This window comes from Narcine bancroftii, chromosome 8 (assembly GCF_036971445.1).
Source record: "Narcine bancroftii isolate sNarBan1 chromosome 8, sNarBan1.hap1, whole genome shotgun sequence".
NCBI lineage: Eukaryota > Metazoa > Chordata > Chondrichthyes > Torpediniformes > Narcinidae > Narcine > Narcine bancroftii.
Window position 1 is genome coordinate 33,246,600 of NC_091476.1, and position 16,781 is coordinate 33,263,380.

The window sequence follows — 16,781 nt, forward strand, 5'->3', positions numbered from 1 at the left end:
GATTGTTTCACCTTTGTCCTTCGGCAAAGGAATCGCCACCACTTTCCAGGTCTGGTCCTTAAAATTTTGTTTGACTTTTCATATCTTCAGCTCAGAGAGATGACAGTAAATAATAAATGCTGACATTTCCAAAGACATCTACATCCTCTTAAATAATGTTTTTTTTTTAATATTTCATTTTGATTTTCATAAACTTGCAAAATTCAAACAGAATAATCTTCAAACATTCATACAATATACAAAGTCTGTGTTTACCCCCCCCCCATGCCCCAACCTGCCCATTACCCGTTCCTCCTTTACCCGACTAAAAAAAAGTTAATTAAATTATACAACTACAAATTCCATTGGGGTTATAGACCCCTACAACCTAGGGGAAATAAAACAACCAGGATGGCTAAATAACAAAGGCTAAAGGAAAAAAAAATAATTGAAACTAAAACAGAAGCATGTTGCCTGCAGCAAGTCCCACTTCCTTCATCATTTTTGTTTCCCTGCTGGGATGGATTACTATCATACCCCTATTTCGAAGTGGGGGGGGGGGCTAATCAAATTGTATGCTAATATATTTCAAGTAAGGTTGCCACCCTCTAACAAATGTGTTGAGTTTCTTCCTTAGAATATATGTGATTTTGCCAAGGGGAATGCAACTCTGCATTTCCATATTCCAATGTGTAGTATTTAGTTGGGCGTCGGATTTCCACGTAACCACTATACACTTCCTGGCTACTGCCAAGGTGATCCTCATGAACAGAATTTGATCTTTGGCAAATCTGAAACTCATGTCCCCAATATCTCCCAAAAGATACAATGCTGGATCCTGTGGAAAATACATTTTTGTAATTTTTTTTTCAGAATGTCTCCCAGATGGGTTTCACCTTTGTACACAGCCAGGTGAAGTGGACCAAACTTCCAACCTCCACACCACACCTAAAGCACATTTCTGAAGTTTCAGGCTTTTGTTTTTGTATTTTTTGTGGTGTGAGGAACAACTCATGTAAGAAATTGTACTGCACCAACCTGTATCTGGCCTTGATGACCCCTGTCACATTATCCAGACACAGTCCTTGCCACTATTCTTCACTGATTATTGTGCCAAGTCCAACTCCTATCTCTCCCTTGATCTTCAGACCCTCACTTTGGAATATGTAACACATCTTAGAAAAATACATTTACACACAATCCCCTATTGAATTAGAATCTCTATGTTACTACATCTAGGTAGGGTCATAAATGGTCCCATTTTTTCTCTTAAGAAAGATCTTATTTGCAGATAGAAGAAGAAAGTTCTGTTGGAAAAATTGTATTTGTTTCTCAAACTGCCTTCTTTTGTAACAATCCTTGATACACCTGATCCCTTTCTGGCACCAGGTGTCCAGGATTTTATTACCCAGAGTTAAATTATTCTGGGTCAAGTGTGTATTGGAGAATATCCCCACCTTTCATCCAATACATTGTTTTACTCTTTTCCAAGTCTGGAGTATATGCTTTAGCATGGAGCTATCCATTTTCTTAGAGAGTAATTTGGGATCCTAATTATATATGAATTCTTCAGCTCACTTTTTGCTACCAAGTGTAATCCAATTTGTGGTGCCCTCCCTCAAAAAGTGAAGCGATAAACCTCACCTGGGCTTTGAACTCCTCCAACAAGTTGTAATCCATGTCAACTTTTCAGTGGAGATTCTAGCCACTTTCCCACTCCACAGGAACATTCTGACACACTCATTAAGATGGAGAAATCAACCCTTATTTAACCCTTGGCCTCTGTTTCCCGGTTTTCAGGGACTATCAACAAGCACATATAATCCATGTCCCTGTTTTCAGGGACTACAACAAGCGCAGATACACTCTGTCCCCCATTTCCCAAGACTGGATTTAAACCCAACTACCAGCTGGTTTGTACAGGAGTTGGTACTGTAGTTTACCCATGGATCCAGTACAGAGTATATATTATGAAAGGTTAAAAATGGCCAGAGTTCAATGTGTTAAATAAGTTTTCCAGATCTTTTATTATTGATTAGAAGCTCGTATTTGTTAATGCAGGGACCATGCAAATCAAAATTACATGAGATCTTTTGGCAGATTTTAGACTTTCATTTGCATATGCCACATGCCTTGTAGATACATCAGTCTTGAGCATCTCTGCTAACTCTTGTGCTTGACAATTTTGAAGCCAGCACCTTTCCAGGTTATAATGAGTGGGCAGTTCCAGTTAGCCACATTGGAGATCTATGGGGGGACCATAGGACATGGTATGGTTACTGTTTGAGACCAAGATATTTAATTGCACAGTAAGACAAATGAATCAGGGTTCTTTCAAGATGCAGAAGCTAGAATGAAACTACGAGGTCACATTTCAGGGATTTTGTTAGATCTTAACTATATGCTTGCAAATTAATACCAAGTAGCAACTTTTCAGGCAACTTTCTGTGTAGCAAAATTAATAGAAGAGAAATCAATCACATCCTGGAGCTGTTACGAGTGGGCCATGAGTTTGATCAGCCAGATAACCTTTCTCAGTGTTCATCCTAATCTTTGGTAGTTTGAATACCGAGGAAACTGAAAACTCCTATATTTCTCCATATCCCCCATGCTTTCTGAGTGGCTACAAAGACTGTGAATAGAGATTGAAGAATAACAAAGCAGAAAATATAAATTAAAACTGGAAGTGTTTTGAATAAAACATATTCAGATTATTCTATCTGCCTTATAAAACAGCTTGAGCTTTATTATAGCTGTGCCTGGGCCTGTTTGTTGCAGTTTTGTGCTTCACTATACAATAGTCATGTTATAAAATAAACAATGTCAACAGGTCACTCGGTTCCAAACACTAAATAATTGTGCACAAGGTAATCAATCTCAATTTATCACCTAATCAATTTTGGCAAGTGGTTTGCGTGATATCATTTCTACACACAGCTCTAAGTAGGTGAGGTTACATCATTGCAAATGTCAGACATTAATAGAGTCCTGTCTGCTGCCTGACACATATTCCATCTTTTTGAGACTCTTGTCTTAATTTAATCATTGTTTTAAAGTCAACAAGCCTGTGCGTGAATGAGAAGACCCATAAAGGTTCTCATCAGATGTCTTTAGATGTTAAAAAATATATTAACATTTAATCATAATGCTGGTTTGATCATATGGGCTTGTTTGGGCAAAATTAATATTTTAAAGAGGACTTTAATTGATGATTAAGTTGTGTTGGAATCAACAATGAAATAAATCACAAAATGCTGGAAACATTCAGGCAACATTTTTGATTGTGAATCAGAATTAAATAGATTAAAATTTGTCAAGGATAATATAGCAAGGTTTACTGTTTCACACTGGATGATCTGTTTGATCCAATAGAACCAAATGTTAGGTTGCAAGCATAAGAATATTAAAATGAGTCACTTTGAACCTAATCTGTCAAATTTTGGGTGATCATTCCAAAGAAGGAAATGGTCAAAGGCTAGTGCGCGCGCGCGTGCGTGCGTGCGTGCGTGCGTGTGTCTGTGTCTGTGTCGCGTGCGTGTGCATTTGTTGTTTTTGCAATACCATTTAAATGAAATCTCTGTCCTCCATTCTTCTCTGTTAATGCCAAATTATCAATATTCCATGGTTCCCCTAACATCCAAAATCAATAGATTCCTGTTTTGACTGAACCTTCATGGCCATCTATATTTGAGAATTCAAAAGACTTGCTATTTTTCTGAGTGAGGAAATTACTCCTCATATTAGTCATTCATTGCTTGCCATTATTCTGAGAGAGTAACCCCTGTTTCTAGACTCTTTGACAAGGGGAAACATCCTCTTTTCAATAACTGATTTTGATGTATTTGCAAAGTAATTCAAGAAATTTCCATTTTATATCAACTTCCTAAAAAAAAGCAGCATGTTGTTTCATTTAACCAAAGGAGGCTAAATTTGAACCCATATTTGAGTGCAGACTCTAATTGGCAGTATTTGATATTCACATTTCCTTTCGTGTGAGCATTGGCTCAAAATGGCATTAGCTTTAGGGGTAGTTTTGAGTGTCATGATCCCCTTTAGAACACCGTAGGCTAAAAATGTACCAAAGGGAAGGTGTGATTGCTGGCAGCATTGTAAAGGAGGACCCAAAAGAACAGTACAAGCAGTCGCTGACTTAAATCCGAATTTTCTCCTCATCATTGAGTACTGAAGTCTTAAAGCAAAGATTTTAATCAAATATTGTACTTTAAAACTATAAGAGGGAGACAGAAAGAGCCAAAAAGTGCATACTTACTTTGTTAGTCGGTGTTGCTGGGTCCATAAGATCAGCGCGACCATCTTAATTCCTTTGTTCATGCACGAGCCTCCAGTTGGTGCAGGCATGTTAGGTTTCCATATTGGATTTCAGTTGGCAAAAGCACCCTGACAATATTGAATTTGCACCCTTAACTGTCGCACATGCACTAAGCAAACTCCAGTACACGAACCCACAGTGCATGTGCCAACCGAAGACTCGTGTATGCGCACAGGACCTTTAAAATTCATGAAATGGGGAATGAGGCAATCTATTGGTAAGGTATAGGTTTTTCCTCTTGCTTGCCATCTTTCTAGCGTACCTGCAGAATGGTGACTGCATGCTGGTCACTATATTGCACTATATTGTGCATGCGCACATGTGGATATATACATTTTTTTTTAAATTGGTCGTATGTGTGGATGGACGTAAGTCGAGTAGGTCATAAGTCGGGAAGGACCTGTAAATAAATTGTTGATTGAGGAAGCTGGCAACATGGCAAGTTATGAAGGGAGACCTATTTAGAATCAGTAACGGAGAAGAGGGAAAATTTGCAATAATCCACAATGGAACAAATCCCTGGCTGAATGAAAGGAAAATAAATAACTTGGAAGCATTAGTGATACAAACAAAGTGATCAAACCAATGAACCATTGATGGGGAAACTTGGAAAATGGAATAGGTCCTTACAGAAAGTGTCAGATCAAAGTCATGATCAACTTAGCTTCTGGAGTAAAGTGACTTCAAGTATTAAAAGAGTTACAAAGAATGAGAATGAAGGATAGAACACAATTCAATAAAAGTTTAATGATCCAGAAGCAAGGACAAATGTCATAATAAATCAGAGAGGTTGGTACAGAAAGATCCATTCAATGTACCATATTAGTTCTTGTCTACCAGGTTGATGTTTTACAGATAATCTTTACTGCTCACTTTACAGAGCTGATAATCTTCAATGAAACAACCAAGTGGAATATAGTCAAGAACAGAGGAAGGACACAAACTAAAATCTTCTCTCACATATATTGACATTTTTTTTGCAAAAGAGGCCTTTATATTTTATAACATGATCAGACTATATTTGCATCCTTGAATTAAATCCAAGGACTCTAAGCATTGAGTTCATATTTTTTTTTAAAGTTAACCAAGTGCTTTGAATCCTTGAATTCAATTCAAAGTGCAAATATAGTTTGAATTTGTTACAAAATAAATTAACTTCATGAACACAAAATCTAGAATTATTTCAGTAAATTTTTCTGAGGTTCATTTTGTTTCAATAATATTGCCAAGTTAGATTGCAAAAGTTTTTGTTATCCTTGATTTTCATTTCTTGTTTCATTTCTGGATATAAAATATCATAAGTGCAATTCATATTTGCATTACTTTTAAAAATGCTATTAAAACCCTGTTCAAACTACATGCAAGGAATGTTCTGCAAATGAATTAAATGTTCCTGCATGAACTCTCAGTATCACTAAAACATGTTTTTTTTTTCATTGAAAGCTTATAATTTGTCCTTGGTTTGTTGCTCCTTCCTGATGTCATCGAAACATAGCAACATAGAAAATAGGTGTAGGAGTAGGCCATTTGGCCCTTCAAGCCTACACAGCCATTCATTTTGATCATGGCTGATCATCCACTCAGTACCCTGTTCCAGCTCTCTCTCTCAATAATCCCTGATTCCCCTAGTCACAAGTACTAAATCTAACTCTCTCTTAAATATATCTATGGAACCAGCCTCAATGACTTCCTGTGGCAGAGAATTCCATAAATTCACCACCCTCTGAATGAAAAAATTCTTCCTCATCTCAGTCCTAAAGGACTTCCCCTTTATCCTTAAACTGTGACCCCTGGTTCTAGACTTGCTCAACATTGGGAACAATCTTCTTGCATCTAGCCTGTCAAATCCCTTAAGAATTTTGAATGTTTCTATTAAATCTCCTCTTAATCGTTTAAACTCCAGCGAGTACAAGCCCAGTCCTTCTAGCCTTTCTTCATATGCAAGTCCCACCATCCCTGGTATCAATCTGGTCAACCTTTTCTGCACTTTCTCCATGGCAATGATGTCCTTCCTCAGATAAGGAGACCAAAACTGAACACAATACTCCAGGTGAGGTCTCACCAAGGCCCTATACAATGCATCAATACCTCTCTGCTCCTGGACTCAAATCCTCTTGATATGAATGCCAACATACCATTCACCTTTTTTACTGTTTGCTGCACCTGCCTGCCCACTTTTAATGACTGATGCACAGCGACACCCAGGTCTCTTTGCATCTCCCCTTTTCCTAATTGGATACCATTAAGATAGTACTCAGCCCTCCCATTCTTTCCTCCAAAGTGGATAAGCACACACTTATCCACATTATATTGCATCTGCCATGCATTTACCCACTCACCCAACCTGCCCAAGTCACCCTGCACACTCTTAACAGCCTCTACACATCTTACAATCCCACCCAGTTTCGTGTCGTCTGCAAACTTGGAAATGCTGCTTTCTATTTCCTCATCTAAATCATTAATATATATCGTAAATAACTGGGGTCCCAGCACTGAGCCTCGTGGTACCCCACTAGTAACTGACTGCCATTCCAAAAAGTACCTATTTATTCCTACTCTTTGCTTCCTATCTGTCAACCAATTCTCTATCCACCTCAATACCATATCCCCTATACCGTGTGCCTTAAGTTTGTATAGTAATATCCTGTGTGGGACCTTATCAAAGGCCTTCTGAAAATCCAGGTAAACCACATCTACTGGTTCTCCCCTATCCACTCCACTAGTTACATCCTCAAAAAATTCAATAAGATTAGTCAGACACGATTTTCCCTTCATAAAACCATGCTGGCTTCTGACTAATTAATTCACCACTTTCCAGATGTGCTGCAATCACATCTTTAATAACTGACTCTGACAATTTCCTCACTACCAATGTCAAGCTAACCAGTCTATAATACCCTGATTTCTCTTTCCCTCCCTATTTAAAAAGTGGAGTTACATTAGCCACCCTCCAGTCCTCAGGAAATACTCCAAAATCTAAAGAGTTTTGAAAAATTATCAACAATGCATCCACTATTTCATGGGCTTCCTCCTTTAGCACTCTGGGATGCAGACCATCTGGCCCTGGGGACTTGTCTGCCTTTAATCCCTTCAATTTATCCAACTCAACCTCATAACTTGCACTTATTTTCCGCAGTCCTTCCATCACATTAGCCCCATGGTCCCCTATTATTTCCTGAAGATTATTCATATTTTCCCTAGAGAAGACCGAACTAAAGTAGTTATTTAATTGGTCTGCCATGTCCTTGTACCCCATGACCATTCACCTGTGTCTGACTGCAAGGGACCCACATTTGTCTTTACTAGTCTCTTTCTCTTTACATATCTATAAAAACTTTTGCAGTCATTTTTTATGTTCCCTGCCAACTTTCTCTCATAATCTCTTTTGCCTTTCCTGATTAATCCCTTTGTCTTCCTCTGTAGAACTCTGAATTTCTCCTAATCCTCTGGTTTTCTATCTTTCCTGGCAAGTCTATATGCTTCCTCTTTACACTTGATACTCTCCCTGATTTCCCTTGTTATCCAAGGATGTACTACCCTCCTTGAGTTATTATTTTTCCAAACTGGGATGAACAAATGCTGTATTTCATCCTGGTGATTCTTAAATGCTTGCCATTGCCTTTCTACAGTTAATCCTTTAAGTAACATTTGCCAATCTAACTTAATCAATTCGTGTCTCATACCCTCAAAGTCACCCTTCTTTAAGTTCAGAACCTGAGTTACAGAATTAACCCTGTCACTTTCCATCCTAATATAAAATTGCACCATATTGTGGTCACTCTTGCCCAAAGGGCTTCGCACAACAAGATAGTTAACTAACCCTTCCTCATTACTCAGAACCCAGTCTAGGATGGCCTGTTCCCTTGTTGGTTCTTCAACATACTGGGTTAGAAAATTATCCCGTATACCTTCTAAGAAATCGTCCTCTTCAATACCCTTACCAATTTGATTCATCCAGTCTATATGGAGATTAAAGTCACCCATTATAACTGCCTTGCCTTTGTTGCACGCATTTCCAATTTCCTGTATAATGCCATCCCCAACCACTCTACTACTGTTAGATGGTCTATATACAACTCCCACTAACGTCTTCTGCCCCCTTGCATTTTGCAGCTCTACCCACATTGATTCCACATCATTCAACCTAACATCCCTCCTTTCTATTGCTTTTAACTCCTCTCTAACCAACAATGCTACCCCACCTCCTTTTCCTTTCTGTCTGTCCCTCCTGAATATTGAAAATCCATGAATGTTAAGCTCCCAGCTTTGGTCCTCTTAAAGCCATGTCTCTGTGATCCCAACTATATCATAGTCATTTACAGCTATCTGCACATTCAAATCATCCACTTTATTACGAATACTCCTTGCATTAAGACACAAGGCCTTCAAGCTTGTTTTTACCAGAGCCTTAACCCTATCACCATTATGCTGTAAAGCGGCCCTTTTACATTTTTGCCCAGTTACCTGTCTGCCTCTTTTGCTTTTCCTCCTCCTATCTCTGACTTCTTCCCTCATGCTAAACCCCTCTGTCTCTCTACTCCTGATCCTATCCCCCTGCCACATTAGTTTAAACCTTGCCCAACAATACCTCCAAACACACTTCCGAGGGCATTGATCTCGGTCCTGCCCAGATGGAGACCATCCTGTTTGAACTGATCCCATCTGCCCCAGAACTTATTCCAATGCCCCAAGAATCTGAACCCTTCCCACCTACACCACTGTTCAAGCCACATATTCATTCTATCTATCCTGCAATTCCTACTCTGACTAGCTCGTGGCACTGGCAATAATCCAGAGATTATTACCCTAGAGGTCCTACTCCTTAACTTCCTTCCAAACTCCATAAATTCTGCTTGTAGGACCTAATCCCACTTTTTTCCTTTGTTGTTGGTACCAAAATGGACCACAACAGTTGGCTGTTCACCCTCCCCATCCAGAATGCCCTGCAGCCGCTCCGTGATATCCCTGACCCTTGCACCCGGGAGGCAACACACCAACCATGAGTCCCGTTTACGGCCACAGAAGCTCCTGTCTATTCCCCTTACAATTGAATCCTCTATGACTATTGACCTACCACTCTTTTTCCAGCCCTCTTGCACGGCAGAGCCACTCACATTGCCCTGACCCTGGCTACTACTGCCTTCTTCTGTTGGGCCATCTCCCCCAACAACATCCAAAGTGGAATATCTGTTTTTCAGGGAGATGACCACAGGAGACTCCTGCACTACCTTCCTGTTCTTACTCTTACCCTTGGTCACCCAGTCCCTATCTCTCTCAACTCTATGAAGCTGTGGTGTGACCAACTCACTAAAGGTGTTATCCACCAAATCCTCAGCACCCCAGATGCTCCAGAGCGAGTCCATGAGCAGCTCCAGTGCCGTCATGCGATCAATCAGGAGCTGCAGCTGAACACACTTCCTGCACATGTAGTTCCCAGGGACACTGTCAGTCACCCTGAGTTCCCACATGACACAAGAGGAGCATGGCACTAGATTGAGCTCACCTGCCATGTCTAAAATGACCACCTACAATTGAACTAAATGAAAAAAGAAAAAAAAAGACTCACCCCTTTACCTGTGCCTCAGCCTCTCTGCGCCCAAGTCTTGAGCCAATGTCTCAAGTCTCAAGTCTCCACTCCTTCATTGCCCCATTCACTCACTGAGCTACTCCTCGCTGGCCGCTCCCTCACCTTTCACTCCTTTTATTTTATTGGCCCTCAGGCAATTTACTTACTACTCTAGCAGTCTTTCCTCGCCCCTCCTCGAACGGTCGCCTTGGGAAACACCGACTCTGTTGCCCTCCGAGCAGCAGCAGCCCGATGTATGTCTCTATTCATTTCATCAATTTTTCATTCTCTTTCAGCTGTCAGATTTTCGGAGGCATAGAAAAATCAGGAACATTGGTTAAAATGAAAACAGACAATCTCATTACAAAATTCAAGTTATCATCTTACTTACCATAGGTGGATTGGCCATCAAGCCTTACCCTGCCTCATTAACATCTGAAGAGATGAGTGAAGATCTTTTGGGGCTGAAAAGGTGCTGTCAATTTCTGTTCCTGGTCCAGATTTTTTTTTGGAATATTTTATTTATAATTTTAAATATATTTAATAATCAACAAATCAACAATCATACCAAATACAAAACATCAAGAGAACTCCTCCCTACATCCCTTCCCCTCAATATAAGACCTATTAAACAGAGAAAGAACGAAGAAAAAAGGGTGTCCCATTGTCAGTGCATACAGTAATGCAGACACAATAATACCACAGTGTTAAAATCTTTACAGAGGTCTACTGGCTAGCCAATAACCCTATATTGGTGTCAGTGAGCTAAAACACTCATCTACAAAATTTGATTCAGAGTTTCTTGGGAAATTAGAAACTTGTGATTCAAGAAAATTCCAGACTTGCAAATATCTAAAGAATTGAGATTTAGGCGTTAAATTTAGCATAAAGATGTTTAAATGATGCAAAATATCCACCAATGAACAAACCCTTAAAAGCTTCGAATACCTTCTCTATACCATCTCTGAAAAATAGCATCATGTAAAGAAGGCTGAAAAAAATGATCGGATACAATAATACTTGAGAAAGAAAAATTATGAAATGCAAAATGTTTTCTAAATTGTGCCCAAATTCTCATAGAATATTTAACAATTGGATTATCTATTAACTTAGTAGAGCAAGGAAGTGAAGTGCTAAATTAGAAAAGTTTAGGGGGGAATTCAGCTCCATTGATACCCCTAATGGGCGATCAGAGTGATTATGAAAGAAGGACCAATATGTAAGATTTGTATCTTCACTATCCAATCGTCGAATCTAAAGTTAGGTAGAGCCATACCACTATCTCTGAAGAAGGAAGGGCTTTTGTCTAATAAATCATTATTTACAGCACACATCTATTTCTTTGATGCTATGTGCTCACAGTAATTTCAAGTGCAGAAGGAATTTATTCACCCATCATGTTAATGCAAGTTAAACAAAAAGTAAAAAGCCATATTCCAGATGGCAGACCTTCACATGTAATATTGTAGGTTATGATATGTCAAGTGGTCACCCAGTTGTAAATAGATGCATAGAGAGTTTTAGGCTACATTCTCTGCAATCTTTACAGCTACAGGTGAAAATATTTATGCTTTGTTTTCCCCCAATACTTCCAAAATCTATATCATGAATATTACAATTTAATATATTATTACATGTCAATAAAAGGAAATTTGAACTTTGTTAAACTCTCTTAAAGTAAGTCGGTCATTTTTATCTTTCTACCTTGACCTTATAACTTCATACATCCAGGCAGCTAATATCATATAGAACCCCAATCACCTTGGTCACTACTTCTTCTCGCTGATACCCTCAGGAAGAAGGTAAAGAAATCTGAAGATCACTACCTCTAGGTTCAAGAACAATTTATTTCCAATGACTATTGAGCTCTTGAACCACTCTTTTCTACTCTAATCATCAACTACTGACACCACAAATGAACCCGTCTGTTCTTTTCGAACATCACTTTTTTTTTCTTGCACTATGGTAACTTGGAAGTGTTATTATCTCTCTATAATTCAATTTAAAGTAGTTGTTTCATTTACAAAGTAATTGTTTGTCAGCAGCAAGAAAGAATTTTGATGCATATCAAGAGTATATATTATAATTGATAATATAATCATTATCTTTTCAGAATAGAAGCAAGGTTTCTTTCAGGCCACAGGGCATTATAAAGTTTCACCTTTTCTTCAAAGCAATTTCTCAATGATCTGTGGAATTGCTTATCTCAGAACATCTTATAATTCTTTAAGGTCCAAAACCAATTATGCTAATCGATGCAAGTATTCCTTGAGCTGACCTTTTTAGCTACGTTGCTAAAATGTAATAACATCAGTAAGAATTAGTCACGTAAAATTTAGGATTAGTCACGTTCGACTCTCATGATTAGTTAATCGATATGTTTGAGTGTCCATTCTCCGAATATTATTTGTTTTTCCGTGTAATTTAGTTACAATATTTCCAAAACTGTTGTGCAATTTCACTTAATAAATGTTTTGGTCTAACAACTTCTTACATGCACCTTGCTAGTTTACATCAAAATGAGTTCATCTTGTCAAAATTATGGCACTGAAATGAGACAACACTTTTTCACCTGCTCCCAGCAGATCTTCTCCTTGAACTTGAGAATTTAAATCAACTCTCAGGGCAGGAATCCCATGGTATTGAGTAGAATTCAGTTTGTACACCTTTCCATTGCACTTCAGTGTTCAAAACAGAACATGAAAACAATCTGAAATCCAAGGAGAAGTGAAGTATGAAGGTTGCTTCTACAGGCTACATATAGTGAACTAAGAGTGGAAGCAATCACCAAATTGCCCGTTTAAAAATGTTGAAGAGCTGAGATCATTTTCACTGATGGAGCAGTATTACATTTGTGGATGCACTGTTGTATTAGATTTTAAATAAGCAAAGAGAAATGGAAATGGATCACAAACAATATATGATGAATACAAGAAAGGATTTGTGTGAATTCTCTTTTTCCAATTATGATACTGTGCATAGGTTTAAATTGTCCATATTTCAGAAGATGTCATCAAGAGCCAGGTCATCGAGGTGACCATAAAGAAGGTATGACTTGACTTTCTCAGGAGTCAGAGGAGATTTACCATGTTTTCAAGCAATCTATCAAACTTTTACAGGTGCACTGTGGAAAGTGCTAGTTATATCATATTCTGGCTTAGGAACACAAATGTCCTGGAACGTAGAAGGTTCCAGAAGGTAGAAAACATAGCCAAGTCGATCATAGACTCTGACTTCTCATCCATTGAATACATCCATGTGAGTCACTGCCTTCTTAAGGCAGTCAAAATCACTCTAGTCACTGCTACCTTTGGACAGGAAGTATAGAAGCATCTCTGATGCCAAGAACAGTTTCTTTTCTACAGCTATCAAATTCATGAACCTCCCCATGACACATTAATCATGGACTGCTCCAACACCATAAAAGTATGCACAATTTCAGTTTTTTTTGCATCAGGAAAATTGTGAATATTATCCATTTTTTGTATTTATTGTCTTATAATTACATATTTTCAGTCGTTTTTTTTTTACAACTGACCTGTTCAGATGCAGTAAAAAAGAATGTTGATGAATGTATCATGTATATGATGTGTGATAGTACAGATTCTATCACCAATGTGTACATGTACATATGTACAGATGGTAGTGTAGGATGACTGTGATTGGCTGAGAGCGTAGCCACACCAACTGGCAGGTCTTAAAGGATTGCTCCTAGCCAGACCAGGTCATTCTGGACTGGTCGACCTACTTGTGATATGCTCCAGTCTTTTAGTTAATAAAAGCCTTGGTTTGGATCAACAAGTTTTTAGTTCTTTCGACGTGCATTACAATTTTATTAACTAAAAATAAATTTTGAAGGGATGGAGCGTTTGCTATGGCTAGAACGCCTCGACATTGACACACAGTCAGCTACAGCCTCGAATGACTTTAAGCACTGGGTGAGGTGGTTCGAAACATTCTTAAACATTCTCTGATCCTGCCGTGTTAGAGGACAGCCATCGACTACTAATATTGATGACTATGGTGTCCCTGAGAGTCTACCAGAGTGTCCAGGATGCAACCACTTACGCTGCAGCCATGAAGTTGCTGAAAGGGCTCTACGAGCGACCAGTGAACAGGGTCTGTGCTCGGTACAAACTTGCTACAAGGAGGCAACAGCCCAGTGAGTCCTGTAAAGCTTATATTCAGGCACTAAGGGCAATGGGCAGGGACTGTGCCTGCACAGAGAGAACTGCTTCAGAGTCCACAGATGATCTCATTCGGGATGCCTAGGTGGCCAGGGTTCGATCGAATGAGGTGAGGCAGCGCCTGCTAGAGCACGGGGGAGAAAATCTAGAGGACGTGATCCGGATCGCAGAGACGATGGAGGCTGCGGTCTTAAGTATGGACATGTACTCTCGGGGCTGGACCACACACTCTGATGTGAGTAGGATGCCCTCCCTCTACCCTACTACTGCCGCTACGCTGCCCGATGCAACCCCAAAGTGTTATTTCTGCAGGAGGAGCAAGCACAGCAGGTCCCAGTGTCTGGAGAGAAAAGCCAAGTGCCAGAAGTGCCTTAAAAACAGCCACTTTGCTGCAGTCTGTCGTTCCAAACTGGCCACTCTCAAATACAGTGCCTCGTGTGAAGCCCATTCGCCACTCTCCATTTCAAACACTTCTTCCTCAGAGCTCTCTTCCAATGAGAGCGAGGCCTCCACCGCGCGGCAGTGCCTGATGTCACGGGGCAGACACCGAGCGCGCAAGGTACAACCCACCCTCGCCGCAATGACATTCACCCTAACGTCCAACCAGGCCCCAGCCCTGATCTCAATGCCAGCAGCCGCCACTGACCAGGGACCCACCACCGCCGTCGACCAGGGACCCATCGCTGCCAACCAGAGACCCGCTGCTGTCAACCAGGGACCCGCCACCACTGCCGACAAGGGACCTGCCGCCGCTGCCGACCGGGGACATGCCGACACTGCCAACCCGGTACCTGCTGACACTGCCATCCGGGGACCCGGCACCGCTGACCACCCCACCACCGACGACAAGCAGTGACCCCCAACTCTTATCTTTGGCTTCAGGCAGCAACACCATCTCCCGACACTGTTTTTCCAGGCCCCACTGTTTGCGTGACGTCATCACACACACGTTGCGTGACGTCATCAAGTAGGTCTCCACTGTCTACATTACAAGTCTCTGCATCAATAACCCCTGACCAGGACTTCCCCCAGCCTCTCACAAAAGCAATGGAACTGATTAAAGTGCATAGTCACTATACCACTTGCTTATTTGACTCTGGGTCAACTGAGAGTTTTATCCGCCCAGACCTGGCCCACCATTGCAGACTAGCTATTCTCCCCATTACACAGAGAATTTCATTGGCGAGCAGATCACATTCTACTGGGGTAAAGGGGTGCTGCGTGGCGACCCTGAAAGTCCAGGGCATCATGTTCACAGACTTCAAACTATTAGTTCTTCCCCAGTTGTGCGCCCCTGCTCTGCTGGGACTGGATTTTCAGTGCCAATTTCAAACCATTTCCCTGCACTTTGGGGGGCCTCACGCTCCACTCTCTGTCTGTAACCACTCCACCCCGGGAACCTCCTGCCAGCAGCAGCCCGAGCCACCCGCCCCCACGCCCTGGGGCCTCACCTGTAGTCTCTCTACCCTCCCAGTTGCTCTGCCAGCACTTTTTGCAAATCTCACCCCTGGCTGGAAGCCTGTGGCCGCCAAAAGCCGGCAATATAGTTCTGAACACAGGAAATTTATCACAAATGAGGTGCGCAGACTGCTGGATGAGGGCATTATCGAACCTAGCTTGAGTCCATGGAGGGCCCAGGTAGTAGTTGTTACAAACGGGGAGGAACCGCGGATGGTGGTTGACTACAGCCAGACAATCAACCGCTTCACACTTCTGGATGTGTACCTCCTTCCACGGATCATGAATGTGGTGAATCAGATCACCCAATACTGTGTATTTTCCACCATTGACTTATGTTCGGCCTATCATCAGCTCCCGATCTGCCGAGAAGACTGACCTTTCACGGCCTTCGAGGCGAATAGGCAGCTGTATCAATTCCTCAGGGGTCACAAATGGTGTTGCGGTCTTCCAGCAGGAAATGGACCAGATGGTGGACCAGAACGGGCTGACTGCTATTTTCCCGTATCTGGACAATGTCACCATCTCCGGCCATTTCACGGAGGATCATGATGCCAACCTTGAGAAATTTTTTCAGACTGCACTTGTCTTCTGGACCACTCGGCTCGCAATTCTGGGCTGTGTGGTGGAGAACGGGGTGGTCATGCCGGACCCTGACTGCATGCGAAGGCACTCAAACGCAGCCTGGGTTTTTTCTCTTACTATGCCCAATGAGTTCCACACTTTGACGACAAGGCATGGCCACTCATCAAGACTACCTCCTTCCCCCTGTCAACCAAAGCCAAAGCGGCCTTCGACCACATCAAATCGGACATTACTGCTGCAATGCTGCACGCCATCGACATGTCCATTCCGTTCCAAGTCGAAAGCGATACGTTTGACTTTGCACTGGTTGCCACTTTGAACCAGGCCGGTCGGCTGGTAGCCTTCTTCTCCAGAACCCTCCAGGGTCCTGACAGCCGACACTCCTCTGTCGAGAAGGAGGCCCAGGCCATAGTCGAGGCAGTACGTCATTGGAGACACTACCTCACTGGCAGGTGCTTTACACTGCTCACCGACCAATGCGCGGTCTCCTTCATGTTTAGCAATTCCCAGCGAGGTAAGATCAAGTATGACAAAATCACCAGGTGGAGAATCGAGCTCTCCACCTTTAATTATGACATACTGTATCGGCCAGGTAAACTCAATGACCTGCCAGATGTGCTCTCCAGGGGGACTTGTGCCAACATGCAACTGGACAGGCTACAGAAACTCCACAAGG

The 16,781-nt window shown here is 41.4% G+C and overlaps 1 long non-coding RNA gene across 1 annotated transcript in view; it reads right to left on the minus strand.

The window, feature by feature from the left end:
- Positions 1–1,987: 1,987 nt before the first annotated feature.
- LOC138741706 (uncharacterized) overlaps positions 1,988–16,781 on the minus strand; it is a 31,755-nt gene continuing 16,961 nt past the window's right edge. The window contains exons 2-3 of the long non-coding RNA XR_011343686.1: positions 10,043–10,171; positions 1,988–2,226 (exon numbers count right to left, since the gene is read on the minus strand). This is a non-coding gene — a long non-coding RNA (uncharacterized lncRNA). The remainder of the gene's footprint in view (positions 2,227–10,042; positions 10,172–16,781) is intronic.